General features: G+C 59.5%; 1 protein-coding gene and 1 long non-coding RNA gene across 2 annotated transcripts in view; one reads left to right on the top strand and one right to left on the bottom strand.

The window, feature by feature from the left end:
- The first annotated feature begins 2,188 nt into the window (after positions 1–2,188).
- The window catches only part of BCOR (BCL6 corepressor), an 81,568-nt gene continuing 61,381 nt past the window's right edge, over positions 2,189–22,375 (top strand). The window contains exon 1 of the mRNA XM_062599780.1: positions 2,189–2,219. The gene's annotated coding sequence lies outside the window, so the exon portion shown is untranslated. The remainder of the gene's footprint in view (positions 2,220–22,375) is intronic.
- Positions 15,209–17,070, bottom strand: LOC134153543 (uncharacterized). The gene is made up of 3 exons (XR_009961165.1): positions 16,756–17,070; positions 15,472–15,653; positions 15,209–15,355 (listed from the first exon to the last, which is right to left on the bottom strand). It is a non-coding gene; the product is annotated as an uncharacterized LOC134153543 (long non-coding RNA).

The raw sequence follows: 22,375 nt of genomic DNA on the forward strand, positions 1-22,375 counted from the left end.
TCACTGTAACATTTCATTAACAACCCCCTTGATATATTGATTTTTAATATTTGTATTAAATGTTGTGTAAAATTGAACTCAGGCGTTTGAAGAGATTGTGCAAGTCACAAGACATGACTCCTACTTAATTGTTATTTTTTTTCGGTCGTGAAACAACATTTGGAAAGAGGCCAGGAGGAGGGGAGGGGGGGAAGAAAAAATCCTCTCTGGGGAGGAATTAAGGGGAGGAGATGGGGGGGGAGGGGAGGGGACACCCGCGCCGCCCCGGGAGCGCAGGCAGCGGGCCGGGCTGCCGCTCCTCCTTGCCCCACAGCGCCGGGTCCCGGCTCCGCGCTCCCTTCCCCTGCCCGCCGGGCTCGCTTGCTCCCTCCCTCCCGCTCCATATGGCTGCTCCCCTCCTCCTCCTCCTCCTCCTCCTCCTCCTCCTCTTCTCCCCCCCTCCATGTTGTATCCCCGACTCTCCCCTCTCCGCGCTAAGCCTCTCGCCCCGCCAAGAGAGCCTTTCTCCGCCGCCGAGCTGCACCGCGGCCCGGCTCGGCTCGGCGCCGGACTCAGCCGGGCGAGCACAAAGCGCGGAGGGGCGAGGAGGCCAGGGGCCAGAGGGAGGCAGAGCCTGGGGGTCCAAGGAGGGCCCAGGGGGCGGGGAGGGGTGCCAGCTGAAACTTGCAGCCGCAGTTTCCCGGGTGTGCCTAAAGCCCAAACAGTCCAAAGCCTAAAGAAGTTCAGCTCCCCCCGCGCCTTTCCCTCTTCTTGTTTTCTTTCTGTCTTCCCCCTCTCCTTCCTTCTCCCTCTCCCCCACGCCCTCTCTCCTCCCCCCCAGGAATACGAGGCATTCAGAGATCAACATAATTCACCTGCATCAAAAAACTCGCGAGCTATAAACTAGCGGCTGATCCTCCGCTTAGACTAGTGTTTAGCCGTTCATGCATCATGAGTGTCAAATAAATGCCTGATTGAGGCCCTCAGCGGAGGAATTAGCTTTCCTTGTGCTGGAAATGCATAATAGAGAAAGTGCTGAGGCATCCTCCTCGGAGTTAGCACAGGCTCCGCTCTCCGCGCTCCTCGCTTCAGGAGCTCCCCGCCCGCACCCTGGCCCCGTCCCCGCTCCCCTTCCCCCATCACGGCCCTTATCTGCCCGGCCAGCCGGCGAGGGGAGCTGCCCAGGGTGTCCCGGCACCGCCGTGCCCGCCGACGGGGCGGCGGCGGCAGCCGAGGGCCCCTCCCGCTGCCGGGCACCAGCGCGGCCCCCGACGACGCGGCCCCGCGGAGCCCTTTCCCTCCCTCTCCTCCTCCTTGTCGCCGCCGGCGCACGGGGCCGGGCTGAAAGCGCTGGAGCGGGGAGCTCCGGGGGCAGGAGCGACCTGGTGCCAACCCCCTCCTCCCCAACGGGCTGCTTGCCGCTTGGCCGCCCTTGCGCGCACGGGGCCCCATCCTGTCGGGCGGTGCAAGGCAGCGCCAAACTTCGGTGGCGAAGGGTAGGCAGGAGCCGGGCTGGTGCAAAGCTCAGCGCGGCCGCCGCAGCCTCCCCCGCGGGCTCGCCACCCCGACGGGTCCAAAGTCTCCCGGCGGGGTGCGGAGCCCGGCACGGGGAGCCCGGCGGCGCTAGGCTGGCGCCGAGGCACACACGGGTTAACGGAGCCGCCGCCGGGAAGAGCGCTGAAAGCGCACGGGCTGCAGATGCTTTTCAGGCCTCGATGTCTACCGTTTCAAATTAGAAAAATGCACCCGGCCCGACCATGCACCAGTGACCTGCAATTTCCCCTTCTTTTCAAGCTGAAATACGGCCAAACTATCTTCAAGTTAACTTAGGGGCTTGGGACTGAAGCGGGGGAGGGGAGCGGGGGGAGGAGGAAATCGCTCCGGGTTGAGATCTCTGTGTCAAGTTTCATCCCCTCCTGACACTTCTGGCTCCGCTCCAAAGTCTGGGAAATGGAAAATCGGGGAAGGGCGGGCGGGGGGGCGCGGGCGAGCGGGCCAGAGCTCTCGGCGGCGCGGCGGCGGCGGGAGGCTCTGGCCGAGAGGGACGCGCCGGGGAGCCGCGCGAGCGGGCCGCAGGCACCTCCCGCAGCCCGGCGGCTCGGGGAGGCGGGCGGGCAGCTGCCGGTCGCTGCCGGGCGATGCGGGAAGCGGAGCCTCCGCTCGGGCGAGCGGCGAAGAGCCGCTGACAGCGCCGCGTCGCACCCGCGTCTCATCGCCTTGCGCCGGGCGGACGGGCACAGGTTTGTGTCGCTCCCTTTCGCGGGACTCCCTTTGAAGCACCATCCCCGTCTCTGCCCTCCTCCCCGCCGCCAACCTCCCCCCGGGGCCGACCGCCGTCCCCGTCCCCCGTCCCCTCCCGGTCCCCCGCACGCCGTCCCCTCCGCGCTCCCCCTCCCCTCCGCGCTGCGCTGCGGACGCGCTGGCACGGCGCGGAGCCCCGCGGGGGGAAGTCGCCGCTGAAGGAGTTTGGGCAGGCTGCGCCTTTGCCAGGACGGGTCTTAGAGCCGGGTCTTTTTGTCTGGAGCCCTCGCACGCGGCCCCCGGGGGCGGCTGGCGGCTCTGCGGCCAGGAGCGTCCCGCGGCCGGCGGGCTGCGTCGCGCCCGGCCCCCTCCAGCAGGCTGGCCGGCCTCCCGGCTCGCCTCTGCCGCCGCGGGAGCCGAGGGGCTCAGGCTGAGCCCGCCTCTCGGCACCCCTGTCCTGCCCGCGGCGCCCCGGCGGCCCGCGGCACCGGGCTGCGGCGTAGCGAGCGAGGCGCGGGGCGACTCCGGAGCCAAAGCGCCGCTTTCCAGGGGCTCCGCGGTGCGGAGCGGCCACGCATGTGCTTCCGCGGAGCCGGGTGTCCCCGGGGGCCGGGCCAGCGGAGCCCCCGGCTCCCTCCCGCCGGTACTTGAGCCTGCACTTTATTTTTCTCAGCACCCCCTTTCCTGCCCGTTCCGCATCCCAGCCGAGGCCAAGCCGGAGCGGGTGTGCGAGACAAGGTTATCGCCAGCCTGAGTCACGATTTCCAAGCCGGCTGCCGGAGTCTCTTCCAGGTGGAGCCGGTGCGGGCAGCCGGGACCTTGGGGAGACAAAGGCGGGAGCCCCGGCTGGGTCCGGGCGGCGCGGCTCGGCTTGGCTCGGCTTGGCTTGGCTCGGCTTGGCTCGGCTCTGCCCTCTGGCCGGGCCAGGCCGGGCGGCACGGCCTCGGCTCCGCGCTGTGCTGCGCAGGGGAGCGCGGGCAGGGTTTTTTCTGAGCGCGTCTTTGCAGTTCGGTTGAATGCACTTTTAGGCTATTCTTTTCCCTTTCCACTTGTTTGTCTCCTGCTCGCCTCGTAAACTGCCTCATGATTTATTACCTAGGCTAAGTGCTTAATTTGTGAATATGAAACAGATTAAAAGGAGATCGGCGTATTTTAGCAGGCAGGCCAAAGCAAAGCCCAGCAGCTGTTTCGAGTTTGTAGGCATCTCCAGCCTCGTGCGGAGCAGGCTAGGCTGCTAGTGATCAAGGGGGTATCCCCGGGCTCACTCCGAGAGGCCCACCACCGCCAGCTCCACTTACGCGGCTCCGTCCGAGACGCACGCCCGGGAGAGGACGGGTTGTGCATGTGTGTGTGTGCGTGCGTGTGTGTGTGTGTGTGTGTGTGTGTGTGTGCGCGCGCACGCGGGAGGAGAGGGGGTGATGCTGTCCATCAGAGCGATGCCTGCGCCTCTGGGATTTGGGCTCCTCGGCGTTTCCACCAAAGGCAGGCTCTGCCAGCCGCGGGCCCAGCAGGCACGCAGAGGGTTAACCACGACTCTGCCCTCTCCTTCAAAGGACTCACTCGAGATAGAGTAAATACGATGGGGGGGGGGGGGGGCTGCTGCTCAGGCCACATGATGCAAAAGTAAGACAAGCACACTCCGGAGAACAAAGGCTTCCTCCCCCCTGCCTCCCCCTCCCCCCAAATCTGCCTTAATTCTGCAAGCAAACTTGAGCAGCTATAAAACAAAGAGGAGCAATGGAAGTTATAGCCAAGGGATAATCGAAATAAATACCTTTGATGTAGTCCAAGCACGCACTCGCTATTTTCCATAGTCCCCCTACCCTCGTCCGGTTGTGGATCTCTACCCCCCCCCCATCCCAGGACACAGTGCACAGCTGGGCCTGGGGCTGGGGCTGTTTTCTGCCGTGGGGTGCAGCCTGGGCCGCTGTGCAGCACTGGAGGGAGGCAGGTCGTGCTGTGCCGCACTGTGCCAAGGTTGGGGCTGGTGGTGGCAGCGGCGGGCAGGGCTGCCCCAGGTGTCCCAGTAGGCCAGCCTGCCGGGAGGGCTGCTGGGCCAGGCCGTCCCGGCTAGACGGCCACTGCTCAAGGGAAACCGGTGAAGCACGATGTGTGTGTGAGTGGGGGCTGCGGCCAATGGCTGGCTCTGCAGCAAGCCATGCCTGGGCCCTGTGGGAGCCAAGCGGGGTATTTGCCCCCCGGCACCGGTGGCAGCCCCCCACCCCAGGCAGTGCTAGCAACACTGTCTCACCCCGTGACCCCCTGGGTTTGCAGAGCAGGCCGGCAGCTTTCACACTTGTTACTGGCTCCCTGGGGCAGTTCCTGGCCTTGGGGGTACCCCGCTGGGTCAGCCCCACTTCCCCTGGGCAGCCTGGCCTGACCTGCAGTCCCCCACAGCCTAGAGGAGGTTTTAATGCACTGGGGGCTGGGGGAGGGCAGCAAGCAGGCAACGAGGCCTGCTGAGTACAAAGTGCCACTACTAAGCTAGAAAGCCAGAGAGAGGCAAAAATCTATAACGTGCCCCATGTCTGTGTACACCGCTTAAGAGCACGGAGCGAGAGCACTGACACTCCCACCAGAGCACAGCAGACAGTGCTGTCCAAGAGAAAAATAACTCGCGTACAGTTGTTGCACCTTGAGTGGTGATGCCCGAGCTGTGGAAGGAGTGGGAGAGAGGAACAGATCCTGGCCACAATGTGGGGACAAGGCACGTGTTGGCACATGTCTGACCTGGCTGCACCCTGCTCTGCCGGGAAGCAGGAGAGCAAAGAGCCTTGCCTATGGTTTTCAGAAAGACCGCTATGTGTGCACTGCATGAAGATGCCAGAGTAACTCTTACTTGGGGAAAGCTGTGGCTTGGAAGCAGTCTTGTGGGTACATGTGAGTGAGGGTTTGGAGACACCCCCTCCCACAGCAAGAAAGCACCTGAAGGAAGACTAAAAGAATGAGACAGCAGCAGCAAAGTGTGTGTCTATGCAGTTGTTTCAGATTGGCTTGAGACAAGGTTCTTCTCCCTTTTTTGGGAGGCAATATTTGTGGCAGGCCAATACTGGAACGGATTTATCAGAGTCTTGATTGGGGTTTCTGTCTAGTTGCACCATCCTATGCTTTGTGTGTATCTCACTTTGTCATAGGAGAAATACTGCATAGGTGTTGTACCCTATTGCTGTTTCCAGCCCTGGGCTTTATTGTTCACCAAGAGAAGGTAGGACCAATACTTTTGAGCAATCTGAAGAGCTGTAGCCAAAGGTGGCCCCAGGGTCTCTGCATCTCTATTGAGATTCTGCATAGAGCCGTTCTCTCACTATGAACCTGCAACATCTTAAGAGAGACGAAAAACATCATGATGATAAGATACAGGGCTTTTCTCTTGAAGCAGTATACATAACAAAAAGCAGAAAATAAGCAGTAATTGAAAAGTAAGAAAAAGCTCAAACTTCTTGGCTTGGCCTTTGCAGTTCTCTCTGCCTCAGGGAGGGCTATGGACACGGCATTAAGCTTTGGTTACACTACAGAAATTCACCGTGCTAAAAGTCACCTGGTCCCTCAAGCACTCTCATAAAGCACTCCAGGTCCCCATAGAAAACGGTTTGCATGTGCTTAAAACTATGTGAATTGGATTTGCTTCCAGCAGCGCATAATGCCAGTTTCAGTCTGATCCTGCCCGGCTTTCACTGACTTAATGCCTGGATGCATCTAAGTCCAAATGTCTCAGACCAAAGTGGTTCAGATCGTCCTCCTGCTGCTGTCCCTTGATGCACTGAAGGCATTTTAAAACCTCCTTAGAAGTGCTCTTATGTGGCAATTGCTAAGCCTTGGAAACAAAACAGTCAAGAACACTACTGAAGCAGAAGGGGCCAACCCTGACAGTTCAGAGCAGCCAGCAGGCATGCTGAAAGGTAAGAAGGCTGCTTCAGTTTGGAGCAGCTCAGTGCTGTAGGAAAGCACAGCTCAGCCTCTCTTCGTAACTGTGGCCCTTTTCTGCCAGCAACAGCAGGCTGCACGCATCCCGTCCTCTGCAGCCTGCAGCCCTCTCGCAGCTACGCTTACACATTTGACGTTCTCCCAGTAACAGTTTGTCAAGTTGCGATGTCTCTCTCTTTCACCGATTGCTAACATCGCACTGTCTCCAGGATGCTCCTGAGAAGGGGGGAAATGATTTAAAAAAATCCTGTCACCAAGAACCCTTGAAGACCTCTACGTGACCACCTAGGGAATGGCTTGATATTCTTAGAGACTCTGTTTATGCTGGCTGTCTGGGCTCTGTTTAGACTTGTAAGCTCTATGGGGTATGACTCTGCCTTACATTGTCTAATGTACTGCGGATAAACACATAACAGTGGAGCAAAATTTTGTACTAGGGCAAGAAGAAGTTTAGGATGCATAGAGACAAAAGGAAGAATTGAGGTATGCTACCTCGGAGGCATCAAGTACATTTCTGGTATTTTGTCTTACCATGTTCCCAAGTATTGTGCTACCTGGCAGCAGTTTTACTTTGCTGGGAACTATGTGTGTGCAGAAGGCAGATTGTTCCTGCCTGCCCAAATAAGGGAAGCAAAACTGTAAAAACTACCACCCAGAGTGACACGGAGAGCCCTTCCCGTGGTACGCGGAGGCAGGCGCCTAGCTTCATCTGCAGGCTTGCTTGCTGTGGGTCTTTGAGGCCACTGCTCCCAGAGCCCATGTCCTGCAGCTGGAACAGAACAGAGTGTGTCTGTATGCGTGTGTTCATGTGAATGTAATTTTGTTTCTACATAATGTGGATTATCTTTTTTTTAGTGGCAAATCCGTTCAGGGGTTTAGATAAAAAGAGAAATCCTGCAGCCATTCCCTCGATGGGAAAGGGCATGTCTTCTATTGCTTCCTCTGATTCCTTTTCTGAGCAGTCCCCAAATACTCTTTTTTTTTCTAGCTCAGCATCTGATCTCACTTTGAGAGCCTACCCACTCTCTGAGTGAAGCAGTCTTTCACTGGGATGAGGAGGAAAACCTAAGGAGGAAGGAAGGCACAGAGGGCGAGGTGTAGCTCGGGTGCCTGGGAGGCCGAGGGAACTGGAGCGTATGGGAGTAGAAGGAAGTACCCACCTATGGCATCGTGCTGCATGGTGCTAGTGGGGTGGTGACATCCTTGCTGTCCCTCATGAAACCATCCCTGGCATGGAGGTTAGGTGTGCAGTAGGTGCAGGACATCGAATGGTTCTTCTTCTGAACTCCAGAAAGACTGCTTGGCTTGAAAAGGAAGGACATCTGAAAAGAGATCTCCACCAATTTAAATGGAAAATTAGTCTCCTCTGGTTCTAATTTCTCAGGCGAGAGTCATGCAGGCTTTGGAAATGTGAAAGTTGTTGATGTATTGGTTCAATTCATTTTTAAAATAAGTTAGCGTGCTCTTTGTTTATTTCAAATTTGACGGGGAAGTGCTGTGTCTTTTGTAAGACTAAGCTGAGTGCAGGGGTGTGTGTTTTATATATCCTTGAAAAGAGGACTGAAATGAGGCATTCGTTTAGTTTCCACGTAGCAGTGAGTGAGACCCACGGTCAAAAAGAAAAAGGCCTGAACATCTGTATTTGCTAAGTGGCATCAGCCAGCCAGCTTGCTCAGAAGAGCAGACATGCGGGTGTGAGGCCCAGTGGAGACTGCTGGGTCCCTGGTGCTTTTTAAAAGGAAATAATAGCTTGTGGGGGAACCCTTTCTCGTGGCCTTGGCTCCTGTGACCCCTTCTGATGTATGATATTTAAACAAGGAAATGTCAATATTGGTTTTCCACATACAGCCCCGTTCTGCTCTCGACGAAAACTAATGACAAAATCCTCTGAGAGTCTGAGGAGAGCAGACCCCCAAACAGTCACTCAGACCCAAATACTGTTGGCTGCAGCAGCCTGGAAGAAAGAACACGTAATGAGCAGCTAGACTACGCACTCGTAAGTAAATTAGGAAGAACAGAAACAATCCTATATAGCGTCACATAGCGACTCAAGGCTGCAGGTCTGATGATTCGAATGATATTGCTTTTTTAAATTATAAATTGCATTTTGGTATACTATGTGAGGGTGATGTGCTGCCTGCTAGAATTATGTACGACTCAAGGTTGCTTTGTTACAGCAAAAGTGGCTCTTCCGTGTTTGCTTTTTTATAGTCAGGGCTAGCTGAGAATTTGATTTGAACCTGTTGGCTATCTAGCAGTGTTTTCAGAAGGGACTGATGCCAATTATATGAGAAGATATCTATAAACTGGGCCATCAGAGAGATCTTCTGACATGCATGTCTTCTGAGGTAGGAAAGTGTAAGTCGTAGGAAGAGAGGGCAAGTGTGTGACTCATAGTAAAACAAGGGCATGTGGAAAGTATAAACAATGGAGAGCCGCTACTACTAGGACCTAAAGGTTGCACCATGTGTCATGGGAAAAATAATTTTCTGGGGATACTTTAAATTTAAAGGGGAGTTGTGGTGCAACTATAGAGCACAGAACATGAGAGGGGGCATACGCACAAAAGCAGCTTAACCCTCAGTCCCGTGCTGCCCTCATCCTGGTGTTGTCTTATGCAAGCTAGTCTTTTCTACACATTACAGTAGCATCTTCAAGGTTCTCTGGCATAAGAAGAACCTCAAAAATCCTCCCAGGGTGAAAGCACTGCATATGGGTTTCGCACTGTATTGATGCCATGGCCCTGTATGCAGGAGTGGAATAATTGGTGTAAGAGTCCCTCAGCCAGCTTTGTACACATGGGGAACTACTCCAACAGGGGAAACATCTTTCCTGGGCAGGGTATAGCTGCTTTCCCACAACAGCACGCCAGTGGTGCAGGCCATCAACGTTCACCTGGGCTCCAGCACGTGCTCTGCCCTCTGCTATGGCAGAGATGTCAGTGGGAACAGCCTTGGGGAACCAAGACATCATAGGATGGTAGGATCATTTATTGGTGGGAATAGCACTTCTGGTCTGATGCGTGATTGCCAAGTCAGAGATTAGCTTCAATCTCTAAATGGGCCTATGGAATCTATTCAGGAAAAAAAGACATCTCATGTGGCAGAAAATGAAATAAATGAGTGTTACTTAGGGGTCAACCCATCTTCATACATGACAGAGGTCATGTATGAAGCTGAAGCGTAGTCATTTCCAAGACTATGTCTGTCCTAAGCAATTTTCTACTGCTGAATTTACACATGATATGAAAGAGATCTTTGGTGCAGAGATTGTTTCTCCCTCCTTATACTAGGCCTAATGTGATGCGGTCCTAGCTATTTTTGAGGTGTCTGGGAACTTTTCTCATACAAATAATACAGGGCTTCTAACCCAGAACTCAAGTAGTTTCTTACACAAAAAGGAATCAAGTTTTGCAGGAGCAAGAGAGGTAGCACAAAGGTTTGCACATAGTCTTTCATGTAATGCCCCTGGTGTAGCTGGAAAAGACGAGGCCTGGGAAAATACCAGGGCTGTGTAGCGACTGCTTCCATAACACATGGACAGTGGCCTCTCCAAGGTCTTGCCATTGCACACTGTCTCTGCACAGTTAAGCTACCTCAGAAGCTGAGCTAGACAAAAATGGATGGGCATCATCAGGATGGGCTGAACAAGGACAGCTCCTATTTGGTTGTTAGTGGGCATGTTTCAGCTGGTACAGATGGGACAGCTATACTCTGCTTACTGTCTGTCCCTTGGAGTAGACATTCATATGAAGGGAGATGAGGGGTGGAGTTGGATAGGACAACAGTCTCTGCTGTTGTTGAAGAAGCCCTAGCGTGAACTGTCTGTGAACCACCTGGGGAGGAATGACCCAAAACTAAGGTCCACTACGGCTACTGAAAGACTAAACTCCCTAAGTCTTGCTGGCACTTGGTGCTTCTACATTTCAGGAGAGGAAGAGGGAAACAAGGAAATTCAGTAGCGGAGCTGTGTGTGTTCACTTCCATGCCTATTAGTGGATAACCAGGGTTAGTGCCATTGTGAATACATGTAGCAGTTGCTTCTTACAGACAAAAGAAAAAAAAATATGAAGCTCTACTGAAGGCTAGGACTAATGAAGCACTGAAAAGCCCTAGCTAGAAACACTAATGCCCTGCAGTTGGGTCAAGCGATGCTCAGCTTTCTGGATTTGATGAACAACACTAGCCTGCACGAAGACAGGCGACTTTTTAAATGGGATTTTAATAAAGTCAGTATTGCTAAGGCTATCTATAAAGATAACCTGCATAGGGTTTTAAACAAGTAAACTTAATGATGCTATTAATGTTTATGTCATGAATGAGACCATCACTAGAATACTGTGTCCATTTCTGTTGTGGTGTCTGTATGTTAGAAGTACATTGGCAAATTAGTATGGGATTGGAAAAGAGCTACAAAAGTGATTCAAGGTCTGGGAATCATATCCTATTGCAAAAGACTAAAGAAATCCCATCCATTAATTTATCCAAGAGGAGGCTATGACTTGGTTTGATCATAGTCTTTAAGTGCCCTAAGTGTCTCTATGGGGAGATTTCTTATAGTAGAGACCCCTTTAATGTGGCAGACAAAAGCATAATGAGATCCTATGCTGGAAAATGAAGCTCTATGAATTCTGAGTAGAAATAGGTGCGCATTTTTTTAAACCAGTGAGGGGACATAACCACTGGAAGAACGAAGGCAAGCAGTGGGTTCTCTGTTACTTTAAAGTCTTCAGGGGAAGACTGTATGCCAGGCTAAAAGCTCAACCAGAATTTACGAGTCTGATACAAGAATGTCTTGTTGAAATTTATTGTCCTGTGTTATGCAGCAGGTCAGACCAGCTGATCGCAACAATCCTTTCTTGCTTTTAAATCTATGAATCAGGTATTTCAAGTCCCTGAGCCCTGATATTAGTGGAGGTCTTAAAGGAATGTCTTGTAAGCTGTCATAATTTAATTGTAAGCAAGCAAGGATATTGCCTCTTTTTCTCATTTAAGAACTTTTTTTTCCAAGTGTTTGTTAAACAGCTGTTAAGAAACATGACATTTTTAGACAGCTCAGCTAGCTCTTCTCCCATTTGCTCAGCTTTGTTTTTCAACATCACAGTTTCATTAATGAGGTATCAATCACTGGTTCTCTAGAAGAAATCTTAAATTTGAGCAAAATAAAATAAGTAATATTCATACTCCAGACTGACCTCTTACTCCATCCCCTCCTTTAAATGCATCCCTTCACGTCACGGGAATGTTGCAGGCTTTCTCTAGGCACTGCACGTAAATAGAGTAGGGAACAAGTTCTTCCTCTTGCTCGTGCAGCCCCTTTATAAAGGTGGGAATCCACTGTCTATCAAACCTAGTCTTTGGCCTACAGAGCTTGTAGCTTGTCTGAATGAATGGCAGAGGAAATGGAAAGGTATTAAGGAGACACCTAGTATTCTTGAAATTATGCTAGCTATTAACCATCTTGAGGTTTCATAAAATGGCCTCCAGCAAATGGTCTTTCAGCAGATCCGAATGTTTTTCTTACACTGGAATAGTTTTCAAGACGCAGCACAAACTTCCTGAATATCCCTTAGGAGACCAAAACAAAAATCAGCAACAACAGCAGCATCCCTGCCACGTCTCTCAGGAGCCTCGTAAAGGAAATCCACGGTTGCGTGGACGCGCTAAACCTACGGCACCTTCAGCGCCTAGTTCGTCCCAGTCGCCAAAAAATGAAACGAGAGGCACTCAGCGGCGCAACCCGAGCCGGAGCTTAAAGCCGCTCGAGGACGGAGCTCCCGTCACGCGGGGGCTCGCGCTGCGCCCGTGAACTCGCGCGGGTGTCACGGCGCCGCGGGGCAGCCGGGGGGGGGGAGAAGGAGGGGAGGCTGGTCCGCGGGGAGCCGCGCCGCGGGGGGCGAGGTGAGCCCCGAGCCGAGCCGGGCGTAAACCCATTAGTCGCACATAACTCGCGAGCGGGCTCGCACTCGCCATGACAACGGGCAGCCCGGCCTGCTCCCACGCTTGCAGCGCCGGCAGGGCTCCGGCCCCGCCGCAGCAAGCCGTGCCCTCCGCAGGGGGCGGGCGGCCCCGCCGGGACCCCGGCCCTCCCCGTCGGGCCCCCCTCCCCGGGCGGCTCGGGAGCCGCGTCCTTCCCGTGCCGCGGCGGATGGGGGCTGCCGGGCAGGAGAGGCAACAAAAGGGGATGAAAGGGGCTCTGTGGTTCCCTTTACGTGTCCGAGAGGCGTTTCCATGCTCCGTAATGAGAAGGGATCGTTCCGAGGAAGTTCACATCAAAGGGGAGAGCACCCGGGACATCTGCATAATTGCCGGTTTTGGGAGCACCGGCCGCGAACCTGCCCACGACAGCAGGTGCCCACTCCTCGCCTCGCCCCCTCCCCCGGGGGCTCTGATGCCCCGGGCCGGCGGGAGCTGCAGATCCGTGCTCCAGCGGGGAACCGGGAGGCCCGCCGGGGGCCGGGGGCACGGAGGCCGCACGGCCCCGGGCGGTGTGCTGGGGCTCGGCTCCGGTGCCCGACGGCAGCGAGCCCTCGGGGCTCAGCCGCGACCGAGATGTGACAGCCGGGAAAGGTGGGGTCCCCCCCCCCCCGCCGGCCCCCGCTGCCAGCTCCCCCTCCACCTCCCCACCCCCCCGCGGCAGTCCTTGCCCATGCAGTGCTGCTGGGGACCGGCTCCCCGCTCCGGGCCGGCGACATCTGCGCCGCGGAGCGAGCCGGTGGCGGCGGCGGGCGGGTGGCTCCGCGGCCCAGCGGCTCTCGCACCGTCACGGCCGAGTGCGGATAAAGGGATTAAGCGGCACGCTCGCTCGCTCGCAGAGCCGTGCAAGGAGACACCTCTTCCCCCCCCTCTTCCCCCCACCGCCGCCGGTGCCCCCTGCCCCCCGCGGCCGGGGCAGCGCGGAGCAGCCGGGCGCGCCCGCGGGGCCGCTGCGCGCGGGCTCATTGTTCCCAGCGCAGCGCGGCTGTCGGGGCGGCCCGCGGAGCGGCGCCGGCAGCAAGGCTGCGCGCCGTGGGGACGGCCTCCGCGCCGGTGCCGCGGTAGGGGCTGGGGGGCGGGGGGCGGGAAGCCCGGGGACACCGTTTTCAGCCATTTTAAAGCGGCAGAGCTCGCGTCTCGCCGCGCAGCCCGGCTCCGGGAGCAGGGAGCGACGGGCGGCCCCGGCCCAGCAGCGGAGCCCGCGGCGCCCCCCTCCTCTGTTGCGCTGCCCTCCGAGGGCGTGCGGGGCTCGGGGCACTGGGTGCCCCCCGCGGGGCCGGCCCCGCTCCCGCAGAGCCGCCGCTCCCGCCGCCCGGAGCCCGGCACCGCCGCGCACACGCCCCGCACCTGCAGCCCCCCCAGGCGAAACCTCTCCCCGCGGCCGGCCGCCCCCGCCCCACTCCTAGCTTGGGGGCCACCAGCCCTTGTCCAAGCCCGAAGACGGGCTGCAGCCAGCCCCAGCCCCCGCCCCAGCTCGGGGTGCAGCCAGCCCCAGCTCGGGGTGCAGTCGCCTCTGTCCCGGCTCAAAGCCAGGCTGCAGCCGGCCCTGCTCCAGGCTCGGCATGCGGGAGCCCCAGCTCGCCGGGAACGGCGGCTCGCCCCGCCTCGGCAGGCCCGCGCTGGCCTCCGCGGGCGTCGGAGCAGGCTGGCTGGGGGGGAGTTACTGCGAAAAGCGGCCGGGGAAGGCGAGCACGGGCCCGGCACGGTAGAGGCTCGCCACGTGACGGCGATGCGCTTCTCTCGCCCCGGAGAAGGCAGGCTGCGCGCAGAGGCCGGCCTTGCTTTCACGGCACGGGCACAACTCGTGTGGCCGCGATCGGGGCTGGGCCCTGCGAGAGAGCAGAGACCACTTGTGTTTGCTTTGCTGTCGCTTCGGCGCTTATCATTTGCCTTGTCATTCATCATCAACCTCTCCCCTCCCCCCACCCCCCCCCCCGCCGCCGCCTCCTCCCCTGGGGTCAGTCGGGAAAAGACTCGGCATCCATCTGAGAAGTGAGACGTGGGAAGAGGGGTCGGATGGAGATGTGGCTGGGAGGGTGGCGGTGGTGGAGGGGGGAGAGGATAAAAGCAGCTGCGTGCAGAACAAAGGTGCTCGAGGGTGGCTTTTGGTGGTGGAGCAGAACCTTGCAAATGGGAGATTTCCGTTCGCAAGACTCCGCTTGCACAGTTTCTGTCCTGCCCTTGAACTGACAAGTGAATATCTGCATCGCAACCAGAAAGTAAATCAAACCGAGCCTGGCTCAGGCAGAGAGCGTACAACGCTTCGCTCGGTTGCTAAGTGCTAAAAAGTGGAAGATTTCTGCTTCCCAGCGCAGCCCTGCGCCTCCAATACAATATTTACTTTGGGAGCCCGGAGAAATGTGTTCAGTGTTTATTACGGAGAGTGCCGGAGCGAGCTCGCATTTGCGTGATTAGGAGCAAGCGGAGGAGCGGCCGTGGTGCGGAATATCAAAGCGAGACCGCTTTGGCAGGGCTCCCAGGCAGGGCTTTGCTGGCACCCGCGGCAATGCGCGGGGCCGGGCCAGCGCGGCCTGGGCGGCGGCGGCGGCGGCCGCTCCCCGCGCTCCGCGCCCGCGCCGCGGCCCCGCGCTGCTGCCGCCCTGCTCCCGCTTCCCCCGTCCCTGCCCGCGGGGGAAAGAGGAGGGAGCGGGGAGGGGAGGGAGGGGGCGAAACCGGCCCCTTTGCACGGCGGCCGAAGCAAATGTCATTTCTGCCGTTTCCTCTGCGCTAACAAGCCGAGAGGCGCTCGCCCCCGCGGGGCTGCGCAGGGCCGGGGAGAGCACGGCCTCCAAGATGAGCCCGCACTCTTGGCACCTCGCGGGATTAGCCACGGCCGGCCCGGTGGTAATGTGATTAGCGCCGTCGCGTTTGGGGAGAAAAGCGCCCGCGGTCCCCGCACGGCCGCAGCAGAGCAGACAAAGGTGTGCCGGGCTCGGCCTGCGGGTAATGCTCGGTGTGGAGCGGGAGCCGGGCCCGGGGAGCCGGGCGTCTCCTGCCGGCTCCGCGGGGGCAAGGCCCGGGCGCACGGCATGCCTCTGCGTCCTGGCCCGCCGGGATATTTTCTCCTTGGAAGTTATGTTAAAATAACATTTGTGTGCACGTTAATGATTTATTTATGTGGCTAATAACGCTCACATTCTCGCTGATATTTGTCTAGGCGAAAGACCAGCTGCGAAATGCCCCGCAGCTGTAGCCAGTGCTAGAACAGAGTGCCTTGGAACCAGAAATCAATGCTCCTGAAATGAACAAGTGGACAACTTATTAGGCTCAGTCACTCCACGCACCGTCCCTTGATAACCAATAGATGAAGTACACGCTGGAGAAAGGACACGTTTGAGAAGGCCACACATACCCACTCCTTAGCGGTGAGGCAGGGTAATTCTGCAGGGCGCAGCTGGCCACACGAACGTCCCCAGTTAGGCCAAGGGCTGTGGCAAGGCGCTCACGGACTATCTCGGGTTAGATGGCGATAAATAGAACGAGCGTCAGGAGAGTGGCTCCAGAAGTCATTGATGAAGGTGTCCGGTTTCCCTGCTTCTCCAGAAAGCACAACAGACAGGTTCAGCGAGATCACGTAATCGTGGCGTCTCTGCCTAGAAACAGTCGCGCTAATTTTGCATTTTTACCATCCACGGGAAGGAAAAATACCTGTCCTCCTGCAATGCAAATCGTTACGCAAATAGGCCTGCGGGCGCACAGCGAGCCGCTGCCACCCTGACCTCCCAACGGAGACTCGGTGGCCCTGGATTCAGAGCAGCCAGCTCGCCGCAGCGTGCCCAGAAAGCACACAGTACCGTGCAAACTCCTCGGCAGCCGCTCGCAACTCGCTGCTGGCTGAGAAAAGTCCGAGCAGGAGCCTGTGGTTAATCTCCGAGGCCTTCATGCATCCCTAGCGAGCAGCGCCCCAGCGCTGAGTGCAATTAACATAACAGACACTAAAATAGGAGAGAGGGGCGCTGAATTTAATTTGCAAGCTAAAAAAAAAAAAAAAAAAAAAAAAGAAAGAGGGGGGAACTTAACACTCGGAGCAGTCTGGTGACAAACGCGGGGAGCAAGGCTGAAGGCAGTGGTGCCGGAGAAGCCCTTCTGCCTCGGGGAGGGAGCGCGGCGAGTCCAGGGGGAGCCGGGGCCACCTTCGTGCGCGTGGCGCCGTCAAACATTTCCAGGCAGGTAAAGTCCTGCGGCGGGAGAGCCTCGGGCAGGGCCGCGCCGAGCGAGGGGTGCGCAGCTTGCCCCCCCCCCCCCCGGGGCACCTCCCGCAGCCTCCTCCGTGCCCCGCCGACACGCACACGCCGCCATCCGGCTCGCCTCGCTGCCCCGGGGGAGAGGGGGGGATAGAAGGGATGGGGGAGAAGCAGCTTGGTAAGTGTGTGCGTGTGCGTGAGTGTGTGTGTGGGTGTGTGTGTGTGCGCGTCCCCCCTCCCCCTTTTCTCCCCCCCTCCTCCGCCTCTTGCAAACTGCCTCCCATTAGCAGCAGAAGTTCACAGGAGAGCGAGACATAAAGAGAGGGAGAGCGAGGTTTCCGAGAAAAAGCAGAGACGAAAACAGCGAGGTAGAGATAAAAAAAAATAATATACGTGTATATATATGTGTGTGTGTGTATGAGTTTATATATCGTCGCAATAAAGAGACCCACCGATCGGCTGGGAAGCTCGTGGTATCCGGCCGGGGGAGAGAGGGGGAAGGAAAGGAGAAAAGAGGGCTTTAAAAAACTGGAAGGCAAAAGCTGTTGGGGAGGAAGTGTAAGCCGAGAGGGAGGCTGGGGGAGGGGAGAGAGCGCCATCTTTTCATGTCACAGTCACAGAGACAGCGCTGGGCTCGGCCACAGCGTCTCGGTTTCTTTTTAACAGCGGAAAACGTGCGATTAGCAGGCAGACAGGCGGAGACTACCAGCGCTGCGCGCACACACAGCCCGCAGCTCTGTCTCCGCGCCGTGTAATCCCAGCGCTCAGCCCCGCTGCACCCCCTCATTAAAAACCCGGAGATTTCCTCCTCCTCCTCCTCCTCCTCCTCCGTTCTCCGAGGAAAACAACGCCTGCCACGGCCTCAGCCCGGGCCGCCCGCCCCGCGCCGCGGCCGCCCGGGGGGCCGCGCTCCCCGCCGCCCGGCGGTGCCGGGCTACCCCCCGGAGAGGGGGGTGATGTTCACCCCGCGGTCCCCGCCGCTGCCCCCCCGAGCCCGAGGGGGCGCGCAGCGCGGGGAGGGCGGCGGAGCGGGGGGGGGAGGCTCCGCCGGCTGCAGCCGCCGCACCGCCCCCCACCTCCGCGCTGCGGGCGAGGCTGGGGGGCTGCGGGCGGGCAGCGCGGGGCTCCCTCGGGGCGCGGCGGCGGGGCGGCGGGGCCGGGCCCGGCCGCCGCTGCGCGGCCCCATGAAGGGCGCTTTATTCCGCCGCGCTCAAACCCCTCATTGTGCTCGGCGGCATCACCTGCCTCCTCCGGAGCCAGGCGATTAATTTAATGCGATACAGGGCGCGCTCCGGGCCGGCTCCTCCGCGGCGCCCGCGGGGATCTCCGCGGCGCGCAGCGCGGCGCATCGCTGCGCGGCGGCATCCTCCGAGCACCGGCTCCCCCGGCGGCGCCCGGGGAAACCTTCCCCCGTCTGGCAGCGGTGGCGGCGGCAGCTCCGGCTCGGAGGAGTCGCGCAAGAAGCCGCGCAGACCTGCTCGGTGCCCCGGGGAGGGGGGGCGCTGCGAGGCGGGAGGGGGCCGCGCCGAGCCGGGCGAGGGGATTTGCTGGGTCGTTGGCTGCGCCTGGGGAAAGGCGGGCGGCGGAGGGGGGGGGGTTGGCTGCGCCTAGCGATGGGGGATTTGAGAGGGAAGGGGAGGGGGATGGCTGGGCTCGGTGGAGGGGGATGGAGGGGCTGGCTGCCGCGACTGCTGGGGACGGCAGTTGTTATTATTGTTATTATTATTACAGTTATTGTTATTATTTTTAGGTGGTGGCGGCGGTGGGAGCGAGGGAGGTCGGGGCTCGTTGTGCTTGGCGAGAGGCGATGTGAAGCCGGGGTGTGTGGGGGGGAAGCTGCTGGCTGCGCCCGCGGAGGGGGCTTGAGGTGAGGGCGGTGGGAGAAGCGTCTCCTCTGTTTCTAATAAAGGAAACGACTTTTATTGAACGATAAATGCAGGGGAACGAAAGTCGTGTGGGTGCGCCTGGTGGGGGCGATGGATTCGGAGGAGGGAAGGGGGGCAGGCGGCTGCCCGGGCTGGCGCGGGGGGCGCGCAGTGGCGAGGGGCGGCTCGTCTCCGCTGCTCCCGCCCGGGGGGGGGGGCATTTCGGGGAGCGGGGGGACACGACGTTGGCTGCAGGGGGAATGGAGCGGCACGGACTGCCCGTGGTCTTTGGGGGCTGCGGGGGGGGGGGGGGGCTGGATGCACTCGGTGGGGGGCCCAGCGGGGGGGGGGGGGGCGTGGGGTGGTGCTGTCTGCCCCTTTTAGGCAGGGGGGGTGGGGGGCTGAGGGGGAGGTGTCGGCTGCGCCTTGCCAGTTGGGATTTGATAGGGGCGGTAGGAGACACGTCTCCTGTTTCTAATAAAGGAATCGGCTTTTATTGAAGGATAAATGCAGAGAACCAAAGTCGTGTGGGCTGCAGCCGCCGAGCTTCGTTAGCTGCCGATGTGACTGTGAAGATAAAACGCTCCACAAGAACTCGTGTGCGAGCCGCGCCGAGCCTGGCGGCGCGCATCCCCGCCGGCCCGGCCCGGCCCGGCCCGCTGCAGCCCCCGCCGTGCCCGGCCCCCGCCGTGCCCCGCGCCCGCGGCGGAAGGTGCCTGGGCAGCCTCCGACCATGCTAACGGCTCGGCCTTGGGACTTCGCCAAGTTTCTCTGACTTAGGGGAACTCTGGGGATGAGTAATCGCGCCAGGCTAGGGTTTGGGAGGTTTTTTTTTCTTTTTTTTTCTCTTCTTCTTTTTTTCCCCGTGTCATCAGCTGCTGACCCACTCACTCCGAAAACGCGGCACCGACGGGTTTCTGAGAAGGGCGACGCGACCGCTCGGGCCCCAGGGAACTCCCCCCCTGCTCCCCGGCGAGCCGCCCCGTCGCCACCCGGCCCCGGCAACGCACGTCCGAGCTCCGCGGGGCCCCGCGCCCCGTCCGCGCCGTCCCGGCTCGCGGGGGGTGGGCTGCGCAGGGGGAAGCGGGGGCGCGCACGTACCCTGCACAGCCTCCCGTGGGGGCCGTGTGGACCTTTCCGAGAGCAGCAGGGACAGCGCTCGGTCGCGCCTTGCCTTCGGGAAAGGAGCACCTCGGCTTGGGGGGCGGGGGGGACGGGACGGGACGACACCCCGGCCCCGGGGGCCGGCCGCTGGGGCACCAAAGAGGCGTACAGCCCCGGTGCCCGTCGGACGGGGAGCAGCGGCGGCCGCATCCCGCCCGCAGCCGCGGCGGGGCCTCGCCCGGAGCCGCCGAGGGCAGCGCCGCCGCCGCCGCCGTGCGTGCCGGGCGCCGTGCCCGGCCGCGGAGCCGCCCGCGCCGGCGGCGGCCTCTGCGTGCGCCTGCGAGGCCGCGGTGCGCGGGGGCGGCCGCGGGGTAGGAAACGGCCACTGGGGGGGGTGGGGGGAAGAAGAGGAGGAAGCAGAACTGAGTCGACGCCGAGAGGCGCCGCCGCCGCCAGCAGATCCTGCAACTGCGCTCGGCGCAGGCCGGCGAGAAGCATCGCCGCGGCCGGGCTGCCGCCCCCGCGCCGCCGCCGTCGGGGCTTTTGCGGCGAAACGGCCTGTAAAGGCGAGCTCGGCTGCTGCTCTGCCTCGGCAGCCGCCACGTGTCGTGTCGTGTCGTGCCGTGCCGTGCCGCGCCGTGCCGTGCCGGCCTGGGACGCTTCCCAGCGCGGCGAGCTGCGGCTGTGCGGGCGGCGGGGGGGTGTCGCCGCCGGCTGCCGCGGCCAGGCTGCGCTTTGGAGCGGGGCTGCGCGGCTAATCTCGGCTCCTCGCAATTTTCAGTCGCCTGATTACCTGCGTGATTTGGCTTCCGAGAGACACACGCCAGGAAGCGACTTCTGCCTTGCTTTGAGTACAGCGACGGCGGGGGGAGGCCTCCGAGGGGGGCGGGGTGATGAAGTGAGAACTAGGGTTTAAATGGCAATTTTAAACGGAAAATACTTTTATTTTTCCCTTGGTTTTTTGAAGCTGCTTTCGAAATGAACATTTGTGCGATAAGAGGTGACCGATCAGAATCGCTGGGGGGAGGTTGTAAGCAGACGTTTTGCCCCAGCTTACTGTTATCTTATCTTTCACACTTGCAGGGCGAAAAAGTGGCTTATCTTTATACCCACCCCCCTCTCGCCTTAATTGCTAAAAACACTGTGAAGTGTTAAGTACAGGACTAAAGAATCTCTCCGCGTGTCTGCCGCGGGAAGAGGGGAAAAAAACAACAACAGAAAAGATCCTACTTGAAAAAATTAGGGGCTTTTCTCTGGAAAAGTACACACGTGTGCACACCGAGAGCCCCTCCCTGCCCCCGCTCCGCTGGCGCTTTGATGTTGCACGCTCTCATTTCGTATGTCTGCACCCCGGCGAGCCACCCGCCGCCGCCGGGCTTCCCGCCGGGGTGCAAGGCGCGCTCCGCGCGGCAGCGCGCTCGGGGGCCGCCGCCGCCGCGCAGCCCGCGGTCACCTCCGGGGCGGCGTGAATAACCCCAGTGTTTATGGACCCGGCCGCGGCATTGGTATTCAGCCCTCAGCCACGGCATCGTCTCCCGGCTTTCTCTCCCCACCCCCTCTGAAACACAACACAACACAAAAACAAAACCAGAAGGAGGACGGAGGTGATTCATCGACTGTATCCAATTATTAACATACAAGCTGCAGTCTGCACAAACACACCTTCAAACCATGGCGCTTCCCCCGGCCGCCGTATGAGATTGAAACTCCGCAGCGCGCTGCCCGCTCGCCCTCCCCCCCCCCCCCCCCCCCCCCCCGCCGAGGCGTCTCTCTGCACCGCGCCACTCGCAGGCTGCTGCCGCCCGGGGCCGGCACCGGGCTCGGTACCGGGGCCGGGGCGCAGCCCTGCTCGCCGGCCACCCCCCGTCCCCGTGGGGGGGGAAGGCGAGCAGGGCGACAGCCTCACCGAGGCTCTTCGCGTTGCAGTGTCTGCAGCCTCCCCCCTTCGCTTACTGCCCGCTGCCGCGGCGCGGGTGCTCGGCGCTGCGCAGTCCCGGCTGCGCGCCCCGCCGAGGTCCGCCCGAGCCGGGCCGGGCCGCAGGCCGAGCCTGCCGGCTGGAGGTTCGCCGAGCCGTGTCTGTGTGCGTGTGTGTGCGCGTGTGAGCGTGTCCCTCTCGGGCTGCCTGCTCCGAGCTGCACAGAGGGCCCGAGGATCGCGGGCATCGCCGCTCTTCTGTGGAGCGGGGGCAGGGTGCGGAGCCGAGCGCGCACACAAGGAGCGGGGAGATTTGTCATTCTCCCTTTGTAAGAAAGATAGCGGCGCTTAGTCCGTGAACTGAACGCGTCTCGGGCTCTTCTGAGGAGAGCGAGCGAAAATAATGGATCTCCTGTCAACAGAGTAGCCCTGAACTACGAAGTAAAATTATAGTACTTCTGCTATGCAAAATCCCCCTTGATTGCACGGGGAGTTTGCATGGCGGTGTAACAATATGCTGGCACCGTGTCAGATCTGAAAGCGCTGCAGACCCTGTATAACGCCAATTGAGGCTTGTCTTGTTTTGTTATTCAGATTTCTACACTTCCATTAAAAACAGCCTTACAATAAGCAATGATAAAGGTCTGATTTAAGACACACTCAAGCAGGGCAATTCAGAGCTTAGGACAGTGATCTGTTATTTATAGGCTTTTCCTAGCACTCATCACCAGGCTGTCTGAGCACCTCGCTCGCATTAATTCATTCTACCTTCGCAACACCCATCTCCCCTCTCTCCTTTCCCATGCCCAGGAGACCCGAGTGCTCCGGTTTCCATTTTATCAGCAGGGGAGCGAGGAATGGAGGGGGCCAGGGGCCCAGCCTCGCTGCTTGTGCGTTTTTAACCCCCAACTTTCTGGAGCAGGAGAGGCGCGTTGCGAGGCGCTGCCCGAGTGCCGAGGCGAGCCGCAGAGTGAGGTGTGCGGGCCTGGAGCGGGGGGAGGCTTCCCGTTAGAGGCAACGCCGGAGGTAAATGAGAACCGGAGTAAAGCCGTCCCGTTGGAAAGCCTCCTGCGGGAAGTCCTTGCTGCCATTAACAGCGGATTTGTCTCGCCGAGGAGGTTAAGTGCTCAGCATTACTGGAGCTGCCGTATCTGCGAGCGCATCCTCGCCCTTGCTTCGCAGCAGCAG

This window comes from Rhea pennata, chromosome 1 (genome assembly GCF_028389875.1).
Source record: "Rhea pennata isolate bPtePen1 chromosome 1, bPtePen1.pri, whole genome shotgun sequence".
NCBI classification, from domain to species: domain Eukaryota; kingdom Metazoa; phylum Chordata; class Aves; order Rheiformes; family Rheidae; genus Rhea; species Rhea pennata.